Source organism: Capra hircus, chromosome 23 (genome assembly GCF_001704415.2).
Source record: "Capra hircus breed San Clemente chromosome 23, ASM170441v1, whole genome shotgun sequence".
NCBI lineage: Eukaryota > Metazoa > Chordata > Mammalia > Artiodactyla > Bovidae > Capra > Capra hircus.
Window position 1 is genome coordinate 20118127 of NC_030830.1, and position 13678 is coordinate 20131804.

At 36.6% G+C, this 13678-nt stretch overlaps 1 pseudogene; it reads right to left on the reverse strand.

Annotated features, from left to right (window-relative positions):
• Window positions 9680–10619, reverse strand: LOC102171942 (annotated as a pseudogene).

Below are 13678 nucleotides of genomic sequence, written 5' to 3' on the forward strand. Positions count from 1 at the left end.
GCCTAAAAAACCAGCAAACAGAAGAAGTTAAACAGAGGGAACCACCTTGGAAGTGAGCCTACATGGCCCATAACATCAGAGAAGGGCTAGATATATTTTTAATATTTTTAAAATCATTCCTTTTTTTTTTTTTTGCTTTTTGCTTTTTTGTTTTTTTTCTTTTTTTTCTAGCTTTTTTTAAATTGTTAAGTCTTCTATTTCTCCTCTAATTTTTATTTCTATAACCTATTATTACTATTTTCTTTTTTTTTAAGGCAAACACCATATATACTCTTTGGATGGTTGTTGGTGTGTTTTTTTTTTCTTTTGTTTGTTTGTTTGTTTTTTAATAATTTTTTTCTTTCTTCCTTTTTCCTTCTGCTTTTCTTTAATATTGTATCTTTGAAAATCCAACCTCTACTCTAGATTTTTAATCTTTGCTCTTAGGTTTTTGTTGTCAATTTTGTACATTTATTTTTTTTTTTTAATTTTAATTTTTTAATTTTTTTTTAAATTTTAAAATCTTTAATTCTTACATGTGTTCCCAAACATGAACCCCCCTCCCACCTCCCTCCCCACAACATCTCTCTGGGTCATCCCCATGCACCTGCCCCAAGCAAGCTGCACCCTACGTCAGACATGGACTGGCGATTCAATTCTTACATGACAGACCCAAACTTCACTACCCAAGTTTACCTGAGAGCGAGATTACTGGCTTGACCACTCTCTCCTCCTCTGGACTCTCCTTTTTCTCCACCAGGTGGCCTCTGTCTCTTTTCTCCCCCATCTCTTCTCTATCCAACTCTGTGAATCTCTGTGTGTTCCAGACGGTAGAGAACACCTAAGGAACTGGTTACTGGCAATTTGTCTCTCTCCTACTCATTCCTCTCTCTTATCCTCCTGGTCACCTCTGTCTACTTCCTCCCTCTCCTCTTCCCCGTATAACTCTGTAAATACCTCTGAATGGTCCAGACTATAGAGCGCACATAAGGAAGTGACTACTGACTAGCTTGCTCTCTCCTCTCTTGATCTCACCGCATCTCATTCCAGTTACCTCTAACTACCCCCTCCATCTTCTCTTCTCCTTGTGACTCAGTGAACCTCTCTGAGTGTCCCTCAATGTGGAGAAACTTTTCATCTTTAACCTAGATGTTTTATCATCGGTGCTGTATAGATGGAGAAGTCTAGAGGCTACTGTAAAAAGAAAACTGAAAACCAGAATCAGGAAGCTTAAATCCAAAGCCTGAAAACATTAGAGAACTCTTGAATTCAGGGAACATTAAGCAATAGGAGCTCATCAAATGCCTTCATACCTACACCAAAACCAAGCTCCACCCAAGGGCCAACAAGTTCCAAAACAAGACATACCACGCAAATTCTCCAGCAACACAGGAACACTCCCCTGAGCTTCAATATACAGGCAGCTCAAAATTATCCCAAAACTTTTGATGTCTCATAACCCATTACGGGTCACTCCACTGCACTCCAGAGAGAAGAAACCCAGCTCCACCCACCAAAACTCCAACACAAGCCTCCCTAACCAGGAAACCTTGACAAGCCACTGATAGAACCCCACCCACAGTGAGGAAGCTCCATAATAAAGAGAACTCCACAAATTACCAGAATATAAAAAGGCCACCCCAAACGCAGCAGTATAACCAAGATGAAGAGACAGAGGAATACTCAGCAGGTAAAGGAACAGGAGAGTTGCCCACCAAACCAAACAAAAGAGGAAGAAGTAGGGAATCTACCTGAGAAGGAATTCCGAATATTGATAGTGAAAATGATCCAAAATCTTGAAATCAAAATGGAAACACAGATAAATAGCCTAGAGACAAGGATTGAGAAGATGCAAGAAAGGTTTAACAAGGACCTAGAAGAAATAAAAAAGAGTCAAAATATAATGAATAACGCAATAAATGAGATCAGAAACACTCTGGAGGCAACAAATAGTAGAATAACGGAGGCAGAAGATAGGATTAGTGAAATAGAAGATAGAATGGTAGAAATAAATGAATCGGAGAGGAAACAAGAAAAACGAATTAAAAAAAACGAGGACAATCTCAGAGACCTCCAGGACAATATGAAACGCTCCAACATTCGAATTATAGGAGTCCCAGAAGAAGAAGACAGAAAGAAAGATCATGAGAAAATCCTTGAGGAGATAATAGTTGAAAACTTCCCTAAAATGGGGAAGGAAATAATCACCCAAGTCCAAGAAACACAGAGAGTTCCAAATAGGATAAACCCAAGGCGAAACACCCCAAGACACATATTAATCCAAATTAACAAAGATCAAACACAAAGAACAAATATTAAAAGCAGCAAGGGAAAAACAACAAATAACACACAAGGGGATTCCTATAGGATAACAGCTGATCTTTCAATAGAAACTCTTCAGGCCAGGAGGGAATGGCAAGACATACTTAAAGTGATGAAAGACAATAACCTACAGCCCAGATTACTGTATCCAGCAAGGATCTCATTCAAATACGAAGGAGAAATCAAAAGCTTACAGACAAGCAAAAGCTGAAAATTCATCACCAAAACCAGCTCTCAACAAATTCTAAAGAATCCTCTAGACAGGAAACACGAAAAGGGTTAAAACCGAACCAAAACAATAAAGTAATGTAACGGATCATACTTATCAATAATCACCTTAAACGTAAATGGGTTGAACGCCCCAACCAAAAGACAAAGACTGGCCGAATGGATACAAAAACAAGACCCTTATAGCTGCTTACAAGAGACCCACCTCAAAACAAGGGACACATACAGACTGAAAGTGAAGGGCTGGAAAAAGATATACCACGCAAACAGAGACCAAAAGAAGCAGATGCATACTCATATCCGATAAAATAGACTTTAAAACAAAGGCTGTGAAAAGAGGCAAAGAAGGACACTACATAAGATCAAAGGAACAATCCAAGAAGAAGATATAACAATTATAAATATATATTCACCAATATAGGAGCAACCGTATGTAAAGACAAATGCTAACAAGTATGAGAGGGAAATCAACAATAACACAATAATAGTGGGAGACTTTAATACCACTCACACTATGGACAGACTCAACTAAACAGAAAATTAACAAAAAACGCAAACTTTAGATGATACATAGATCCAAATATTAAAGCAGCAAGGGAAAAACACAAATAACACACAAGGGATTACCCTAAGGATAACAGCTGATCTTTCAATAGAAACTCTTCAGGCCAGGAGGGAATGGCAAGACATACTTAAAGTGATGAAAGACAATAACCTACAGCCCAGATTACTGTATCCAGCAAGGATCTCATTCAAATACGAAGGAGAAATCAAAAGCTTTACAGACAAGCAAAAGCTGAGAGAATTCATCACCACCAAACCAGCTCTCCAACAAATTCTAAAGGATATCCTCTAGACAGGAAACACAAAAAGGGTGTATAAACCCGAACCCAAAACAATAAAGTAAATGGTAACGGGATCATACTTATCAATAATCACCTTAAACGTAAATGGGTTGAACGCCCCAACCAAAAGACAAAGACTGGCCGAATGGATACAAAAACAAGACCCCTGTATATGCTGCTTACAAGAGACCCACCTCAAAACAAGGGACACATACAGACTGAAAGTGAAGGGCTGGAAAAAGATATACCACGCAAACAGAGACCAAAAGAAAGCAGGAATGGCAATACTCATATCCGATAAAATAGACTTTAAAACAAAGGCTGTGAAAAGAGGCAAAGAAGGACACTACATAATGATCAAAGGAACAATCCAAGAAGAAGATATAACAATTATAAATATATATGCACCCAATATAGGAGCACCGCAATATGTAAGACAAATGCTAACAAGTATGAGAGGGGAAATCAACAATAACACAATAATAGTGGGAGACTTTAATACCCCACTCACACCTATGGACAGATCAACTAAACAGAAAATTAACAAAGAAACGCAAACTTTAGATGATACATTAGATCGGTTAGACCTAATTGATATCTATAGGACATTTCACCCCAAAACAATGAATTTCACCTTTTTTTCAAGTGCTCATGGAACCTTCTCCAGGATAGATCACATCCTGGGCCATAAATCTAAACTTGATAAATTCAAAAAAATCGAAATCATTCCAAGCATCTTTTCTGACCATAATGCATTAAGATTAGATCTCAATTACAGGAGAAAAACTATTAAAAATTCCAACATATGGAGGCTGAACAACACACTTCTGAATAACCAACAAATCACAGAAGAAATCAAAAAAGAAATCAAAATATGCATAGAAACTAATGAAAATGAAAACATAACAACCCAAAACGTGTGGGACACTATAAAAGCAGTGGTAAGAGGAAAGTTCAGAGCAATACAGGCATACCTCAAGAAACAAGAAAAAAGTCAAATAAATAACCTAACTCTACAACTAAAGCAACTAGAAAAGGAAGAGTTGGAGAACCCCAGAGTTAGTAGAAGGAAAGAAATCTTAAAAATTAGGGCAGAAATAAATGCAAAAGAAACAAAAGAGACCATAGCAAAAATCAACAAAGCCAAAAGCTGGTTCTTTGAAAGGATAAATAAAATTGACAAACCATTAGCCAGCCTCATCAAGAAGCAAAGAGAGAAAAATCAAATCAATAAAATTAGAAATTAAAATGGAGAGATCACAACAGACAACACAGAAATACAAAGGATCATAAGAGACTACTATCAGCAGTTGTATGCCAATAAGATGGACAACGTGGAAGAAATGGACAAATTCTTAGAAAAGTACAATATTCCAAAATTGAACCAGGAAGAAATAGAAAATCTTAACAGACCCATCACAAGCATGGAAATTGAAACTGCAATCAGAAATCTTCCAGCAAACAAAAGCCCAGGTCCAGACGGCTTCACAGCTGAATTCTACCAAAAATTTCGAGAGGAGCTAACACCTATCCTCCTCAAACTCTTCCAGAAAATTGCAGAGGAAGGTAAACTTCCAAACTCATTCTATGAGGCCACCATCACCCTAATACCAAAACCTGACAAAGATGTCACAAGGAAAGAAAACTACAGGCCAATATCACTGATGAACATAGATGCAAAAATCCTCAACAAAATTCTAGCAATCAGAATCCAACAACACATTAAAAAGATCATACACCATGACCAAGTGGGCTTTATCCCAGGGATGCAAGGATTCTTCAATATCCACAAATCAATCAATGTAATTCACCACATTAACAAACTGAAAAATAAAAACCATATGATTATCTCAATAGATGCAGAGAAGGCCTTTGACAAAATTCAACATCCATTTATGATAAAAACTCTCCAGAAAGCAGGAATAGAAGGAACATACCTCAACATAATAAAAGCTATCTATGACAAACCCACAGCAAACATTATCCTCAATGGTGAAAAATTGAAAGCATTTCCGCTAAAGTCAGGAACAAGACAAAGGTGTCCACTTTCACCGCTACTATTCAACATAGTTCTGGAAGTTTTGGCCACAGCAATCAGAGCAGAAAAAGAAATAAAAGGAATCCAAATTGGAAAAGAAGAAGTAAAACTCTCACTGTTTGCAGATGACATGATCCTCTACATGGAAAACCCTAAAGACTCCACCAGAAAATTACTAGAACTAATCAATGAATATAGTAGAGTTGCAGGATGTAAAATCAACACACAGAAATCCCTTGCATTCCTATACACGAATAATGAGAAAGTAGAAAAAGAAATTAAGGAAACAATTCCATTCACCATTGCAACGAAAAGAATAAAATACTTAGGAATATATCTACCTAAAGAAACTAAAGACCTATATATAGAAAACTATAAAACACTGATGAAAGAAATCAAAGAGGACACTAATAGATGGAGAAATATACCATGTTCATGGATCGGAAGAATCAATATAGTGAAAATGAGTATACTACCCAAAGCAATTTACAAATTCAATGCAATCCCTATCAAGCTACCAGCAACATTTTTCACAGAACTAGAACAAATAATTTCAAGATTTGTATGGAAATACAAAAAACCTTGAATAGCCAAAGCAATCTTGAGAAAGAAGAATGGAACTGGAGGGATCAACTTGCCTGACTTCAGGCTCTACTACAAAGCCACAGTCATCAAGACAGTATGGTACTGGCACAAAGACAGACATATAGATCAATGGAACAAAACAGAAAGCCCAGAGATAAATCCACACACATATGGATACCTTATCTTTGACAAAGGAGGCAAGAATCTACAAGGGAGTAAAGACAATCTCTTTAACAAGTGGTGCTGGGAAAACTGGTCAACCACTTGTAAAAGAATGAAACTAGATCACTTTCTAACACTGCACACAAAAATAAACTCAAAATGGATTAAAGATCTAAATGTAAGACCAGAAACTGTAAAACTCCTAGAGGAGAACATAGGCAAAACACTCTCAGACATAAATCACAGCAGGATCCTCTATGATCCACCTCCCAGAATTCTGGAAATAAAAGCAAAAATAAACAAATGGGATCTAATTAAAATTAAAAGCTTCTGCACAACAAAGGAAAATATAAGCAAGGTGAAAAGACAGCCTTCTGAATGGGAGAAAAGAATAGCAAATAAAGCAACTGACAAACAACTAATCTCAAAAATATACAAGCAACTTATGCAGCTCAATTCCAGAAAAATAAACGACCCAATCAAAAAATGGGCCAAAGAACTAAATAGACATTTCTCCAAAGAAGACATACGGATGGCTAACAAACACATGAAAAGATGCTCAACATCACTCATTATTAGAGAAATGCAAATCAAAACCACAATGAGGTACCACTTCACACCAGTCAGAATGGCTGCGATCCAAAAATCGGCAAGCAATAAATGCTGGAGAGGGTGTGGAGAAAAGGGAACCCTCCTACACTGTTGGTGGGAATGCAAACTAGTACAGCCACTATGGAGAACAGTGTGGAGATTCCTTAAAAAATTGCAAATAGAACTACCTTATGACCCAGCAATCCCACTGCTGGGCATACACACTGAGGAAACCAGAATTGAAAGAGATACATGTACCCCAATGTTCATCGCAGCACTGTTTATAATAGCCAGGACATGGAAACAACCTAGATGTCCATCAGCAGATGAATGGATAAGAAAGCAGTGGTACATATACACAATGGAGTATTACTCAGCTGTTAAAAAGAATTCATCTGAATCAGTTCTGATGAGATGGATGAAACTGGAGCCGATTATACAGAGTGAAGTAAGCCAGAAAGAAAAACACCAATACAGTATACTAACACATATATATGGAATTTAGGAAGATGGCAATGACGACCCTGTATGCAAGACAGGGAAAGAGACACAGATGTGTATAATGGACTTTTGGACTCACAGGGAGAGGGAGAGGGTGGGATGATTTGGGAGAACGACATTCTAACATGTATACTATCATGTAAGAATTGAATCGCCAGTCTATGTCTGATGCAGGATACAGCATGCTTGGAGCTGGTGCATGGGGATGACCCAGAGAGATGTTATGGGGAGGGAGGTGGGAGGGGGGTTCATGTTTGGGAACGCATGTAAGAATAAAAGATTTTAAAATTAAAAAAAAATAAAAAATAAAACATTTTAAATCTTAAAAAAAATAAAAGCTATAAGGGAATAAACTTGAAAAGAGTCTTCATGACATTACAAGTTTGATTCTATCTATGCACAAAAATGAAATAAGCAAGACCTATGCTTGTGAATTAAAAGAGAATTTGGGGTAGGTGAAAATTACTGACTATTGTGATAAATATAATTTTAATGCACTTTTCAAAGACATTAGTTATACAGAGTAGACTATTAAACATGATGTTTGTAAATGCAGAAAATTATCAGAGATAAAGAAGCAAAACAGGCCAGAGCAATTTGTGATCCAATAAAATCATTCAAAATTAAAAAAAAAATAAAAATGCAGGTCTGGGGTTCACTGGCTAAGACTCCACACTCTTAATGCAAGGGGCCTAAGTTTGATCTCTGGTCAGGGAACTAGATCCTACATTATGCAACAAAGATCAAATATCCTGCATGCCACAACTAAGACCAGGCACAGCTAAATAAACAAATAAAATATAAATATTTTTTAAAAGTGCATCTGGGTTGCAGTTGATTCTTGTTCAGGATAACATATGAATTCTCATCCAATAATTTCCATAAATCTTGATTATGTCAGAAGATATTCCAGACAAGCCCAAATGACTCTTGTTCATACCTGTTAATTTTTCACTATACAACATTATGTTGATTTCTCACCATATTAATTCAATATCAGGTAACTATAAAATCTTTAATTTGCTTTCAGAAACGTAACTTTATGACAAAGTTTTCTGTTGAGTATGGATCCTTGCACTAAGGTTCACAATTTCAACATTTGATGATACATATTCTAAGCATCAAAAATACGCTAATATTGTTGAAATAATCAAGTTGTTTTCCATTCTAGAAATACAAATTATTTCTTTTTCTTACTGGTTCTTGCAGTTTCAAAAGGCATTCCTGGCTGTTACGATTATGCATGAATATGTTTCCACATTGTGGTTCAACATTAATATCATTACATTTTTCTCTCACTAACATGGAAGCCTCATGCTTAAAAGGAACATTAAGAAACTTATCCACATGTCTTGTCCATATATTTTATTTAATATTTAATGATACATTCTTTAGTTAAAAATACAGAACACTGCACAGTTTTATTAAACAAAAGTGATAAAGTATTTTTAAAATTTGAATTATTGAGATATAGTTGATATACAATATTATGTTATAGGTATTCAACACAGTGATTCACAATTTTAAAGGGTATACTCTATTTATACTTATTATAAAATATTGATATATTTCTTGTGTTGTACAATAGACAATATGTTTTTAATTAACTAGTAACATCTAAATAGGGCTTCCCAGGTGATGCAGTTGGTAAAGAATTCACCTGCCAATGCAGGAGACACTGGGAGGTGGGTTTGATCCTTGGGTGAGGAAGATCCCTGGAGTAGGAAATGGCAACTCACTCCTGTATTCTTGCCTAGAAAATCCCATGGACAGAGGAGCGTGTTGTTCTACAGTACATAGGGTCACAAATATTAGACATGACTGAGCATACACAACAAGAAAAAAAGAAAAAAAGCAACAAAGCATCTAGATAAATGGAGGTTGATAAACTTACAAGACTAATTAATGGTTGGCCTAGGTTTAGAGGGCCTCACCCTGAATCCACAATGGCACCATGCTCCCTGCTTACTCTGGCCAATCTTTCAGAGAGGATGAAATGTTTCTTAGGTGAAATGGTCATAGGAAGTCCACTGATGGTTGTCATTATGATTAGCTTGAACTAATGCTTTTATGTTATAATTTATATCATTATTAGCATCTTTTATTTTTGCTACTTAAGTTATAATTTCAGTATGGAATGAAACTATTTTTTATATTTTCCACAAACAAGGTGCAATTGCTGTGCTGTGCTGTGCTTAGTTGCTCACTTGTGTCCAACTCTTTGTGATCCCATGGACCGTAGCCATTACTGGTACATACTAGCCAAGTATCACCATTGCCTAACACCATAAAGAATATGAGAAGCATAATGTTCTTTACAAGAATATTTAACATGATCTGGTGAAACAGGAGACAAGAATGAGTTATTAAGGAAACCTCTATAAATCTACTAAATGATTAAATAATTTCATTTGATGTATACCAACTATCACTTGGAAATGAAAATGCTCCTCATCAGATTGCCCAGTGGCCCCTTTACATCCTTATTCCTTAGAGTGTAGATGAAAGGGTTGAGTGCAGGAGTCACCACTCCATAGAAGAGAGCCATGAACTCGGGCTGGTCTCTTGAGATGGAGGAGGGGGGCTGAAGGTACATGCTGATACCTGGGCCATAAAATAAGAAAACTACAACGAGATGGGCAGAACATGTCCCAAAGGCTTTTTTCCTTCCCCCCAAAAGATTTAATCTTAAATACAGCATGTTTGATACAAGCATAGGAAACAATAATTAAGCATAGTGGTACAACTAACATAAAAGTACATACCACAGAGAGTGTGACCTCATTAACACCCTTTTCACCACAGGCATTCTTTATCAGAACAGGAATCTCACATAGCAAGTGATCCAGGGTATTGTGACCACACAGTGGTAACTGTAAGGTGACAGTGGCCTCTGAGACAGCAAAGGTCATTCCACTCAGCCACACGGTGGCCACTAATAAGATACAGATGCACCGATTCATGATGAGGGTGTAGTGTAGAGGCTTACAGATGGCCACGTAGCGATCAAAAGACATAAGAGCCAAAAGCAGACATTCTGTGGCCCCCATTATGTGGAAGAAGTAAAGCTGAACAGCATACCCCATATAGCTGATTGTCTTCTTAGACGTTCCCAGGTTAAAGAGCATCTGAGGGACAATGCTTGTGGTGTAGCACATGTCCAAAAAGGAGAGGTTAGTGAGGAAGAAATACATGGGGCTGTGCAGACAGGGGTCTAACTTGGACACCAGAGTAAAGGCTATGTTTCCCATCATGGCCATAGGGTATGTTATAAACAGAATGATGAATAGAGGAAGCTCTAGCCAAGGATGGTCAGCAAAACCTACTAGAATAAACTCTTCAGGATGGCTTTTGTTAATTTGTTCCATTATCTTCAATTTGTTTCACCTATAGCAGGGAAGTGGCAGGGAAGGTAGAAAGGTTTTGAGAAATGACAAAACACAATTATGCAGTGTGTGCAATTAGGCATCCAGTCATAAGAGACTGGGTATAGTAATTGGGTGGGGGAGGGAAGGAGGAGGATAATGAAAAAAATGTGACACCATATGACTTAAATTTCTTTTCATGAGTTTACAAAATACAGGTAACTACTTTAATCTAACCTTTTTGAAATTAATTCTCTTTTATGTATAATCAAGATGGGGCTTCTCAGTGGCATAGTGGTAAAGAATCTGCCTACAATGCAGGAGACGTAGGTTCAGTCTCTGGATCAGGAAGATCCCCTGGAGAAGGAAACAGCAACCCACTCCAGTATTCTTTCCTGGGAAATCCCATGGACCGAAGAGCCTGGTGGGCTTCAGTCCATGGGGTCGCAAAAGAGTTGGACATGACTTAGAGACTCAACAACAACAAAATGATAAAGATGACAATAATTATGTCCTTGGGCTATGGTGAGGATTAAATGTCAAATAGAAGTGACTGTGTTTTGAATACTTCAAAATAATGCTTTTTATACTTTGCTTGTGTACATATCAGATGAGGAGACAGTTAAAATGATGTTTATTAGTTCCTATCTTCAGGTGCCTAGTACAGTAGTTGTGGCATGGGAACTAGGAAACAAATGGGTCTTTTTCAGAATCACTGCTGCAAGATATTACTGAAATATTAAGACTAAAAGTGTTGAGGTAGCTATAGCCCAAGAAGGACATGGTGAAAACCCTGTACTTAAGCATCATCAAGGTAGCCTTGTTCAGATACAAGTATATTATTATAGTTGAAGAGTTATATCATTCTCTTAGGAACTGACAAGGTAGGTTTTATTCAAATCCATCTTTGTAATTTAGAATTGAGCAAGAAATTTAAACATTTTCCTGTCAGTTTTGTGAAGTATAAACTGAGAGAATTTAACTATGACATATGTTTTCCTTTATTCAAAATTTTGTTTGGAGTATAAATTTTCTTGCATAACTACTTCATTTAAACTGAGCAATTGATTTTTCACGTTAAATTTTATTTATCTATCTCAGAGTTATTTTTCTTTATTGAGTGGACATATCCTGTTTGCATATAAGAATTTAGACAATTATCAATGATTTTCTTAATTCTATGTAGCTACAAATTCAATCTTAATGTCCAGGGAAGTGGACCAGGAGGAAAATCTTTAATCCAGTTTAGGATCAGAGGCTTATTGGTTTAGGGGCAATAGATTACATTTGTAGGGTTGCAAAGCATAGTTTTCACATTCTCTATTTCATTAAATCCTCAAAGCCATCCTGGGAAGTGTCACATAAAGTTACTCAGGGTGAAGATGTCACTATATGGCCCTTTGATTTCACACTACCCCTAGGTCAGATGTGTGTAATATAATAATAAAATAATAATTCCAACTAATCCTGAATGAGCCCTGCATGTCAAACACTACAGGAAGCATTTTATACCCATTAAATCATTTAGTACCGATCCCAAACCCTTTGACAAAGGAAATTTTAGTATCCATATTTTAAGATATCGTATTCATTCATCCCAGTTGTTTGCTAATAACTAGGGAGGTTCTAAAGATCAAAAAGCAATCAATTCCTTCAATCAGGTAATGAGATAGAGTATAAATTCAGATTTCAAGTTTCCAAAGATGTGTATTTAAGTAGTATAATTCTATCCTAGATTTTTAATCTTTCCCATCTCATTCTCATGATATTTCATTGCTTTTAGCTCTCAAGTACCATGACATTTTAATACAATTTTTGATCTACTTCCAGTGATTTTTCCATCACTGTTTAACCACATAGGGATCTCTTTACTGTGAAGATTTAAAATCATTTGTGTTTCTAATAAAATTTTCATTCTAGTGTATCTTTTTGTAATTGATTTTCATTATACATTATTTCATTTATATTTAAAGTTTTGTGTGGGAAAGATTAGAGAAGAAAGAAAATCTTTTTATCTGACTTCAAAATCTAGATGAAACATGTGGACAAATCAGTCCATCAGAATTTTACTAGATATTAAAAATGTTCACATGATTGAATGAAAGTTACACACTTCATTCAGGTATTTAATATCTGTCAGATATAGTGTTTATTAAAATTTACATGCTTTTAAGGTAGGTTCAAGTGAGGACTTAGTTGACTTACAAAGAAAACTCTAGTTGCTTTCTGTAGGCACCAAACTAGTTATTCCCAATGTTTAAAGAAGTCTCCCAGACATGAAATACTTTCAGATATTCCTTCAAATATTTGGTGTTATGACGTACACACATTCCAACCTTCCCTAAGAATGGATAGCTTTCAAAAAAGTTTTTTTACTTACCCTTATTTAGATAAACATCTCTTAAGAAAAAGGAAGTGTGAAGAAACACACTTGAATTTATCAAATTTTCAGAGAGAGATAGAGAACTAGAGTATGCAGTTGAGTACATAAGAATTATCTTCGGAAGTGTAGTTAGCCATTTGATAAAATGCTACCACAAAGAAAAAACCCAGATTGGGAAGAACTTAGTAGATAGTATCAAGAGTGCCTTGTGGGTGTGCAATTTTATTATATTCCTCAGACCCTTGGGCATTATTTTCAAACAGGCCAATTTATGGTTATCCCAGATGAGTTAGCAGACAAAGTTCCTCGGGACAGAGTTCTCCATGGGAGTACTCTTTATGTACAATTAGTTACCTATTGCAGAGAAGGCAATGGCACCCCACTCCAGTACTCTTGCCTGGAAAATCCCATGGATGGAGGAACCTGGTGGGCTGCAGTCCATGGGGTCGCTAACAGTGGGACAGGACTGAGCGACTTCACTTTCACTTTTCACTTTCATGCATTGGAGAAGGAAATGGCAAGCCACTCCAGTGTTCTTGCCTGGAGAATCCCAGGGATGGGGGAGCCTGGTGGGCTGCCGTCTATGGGGTCGCACAGAGTCGGACACGACTGAAGTGACTTAGCAGTAGCAGTTATCAGCAATAGAGGAGGTTTGATACCAACTTCGATTCAATAAGTA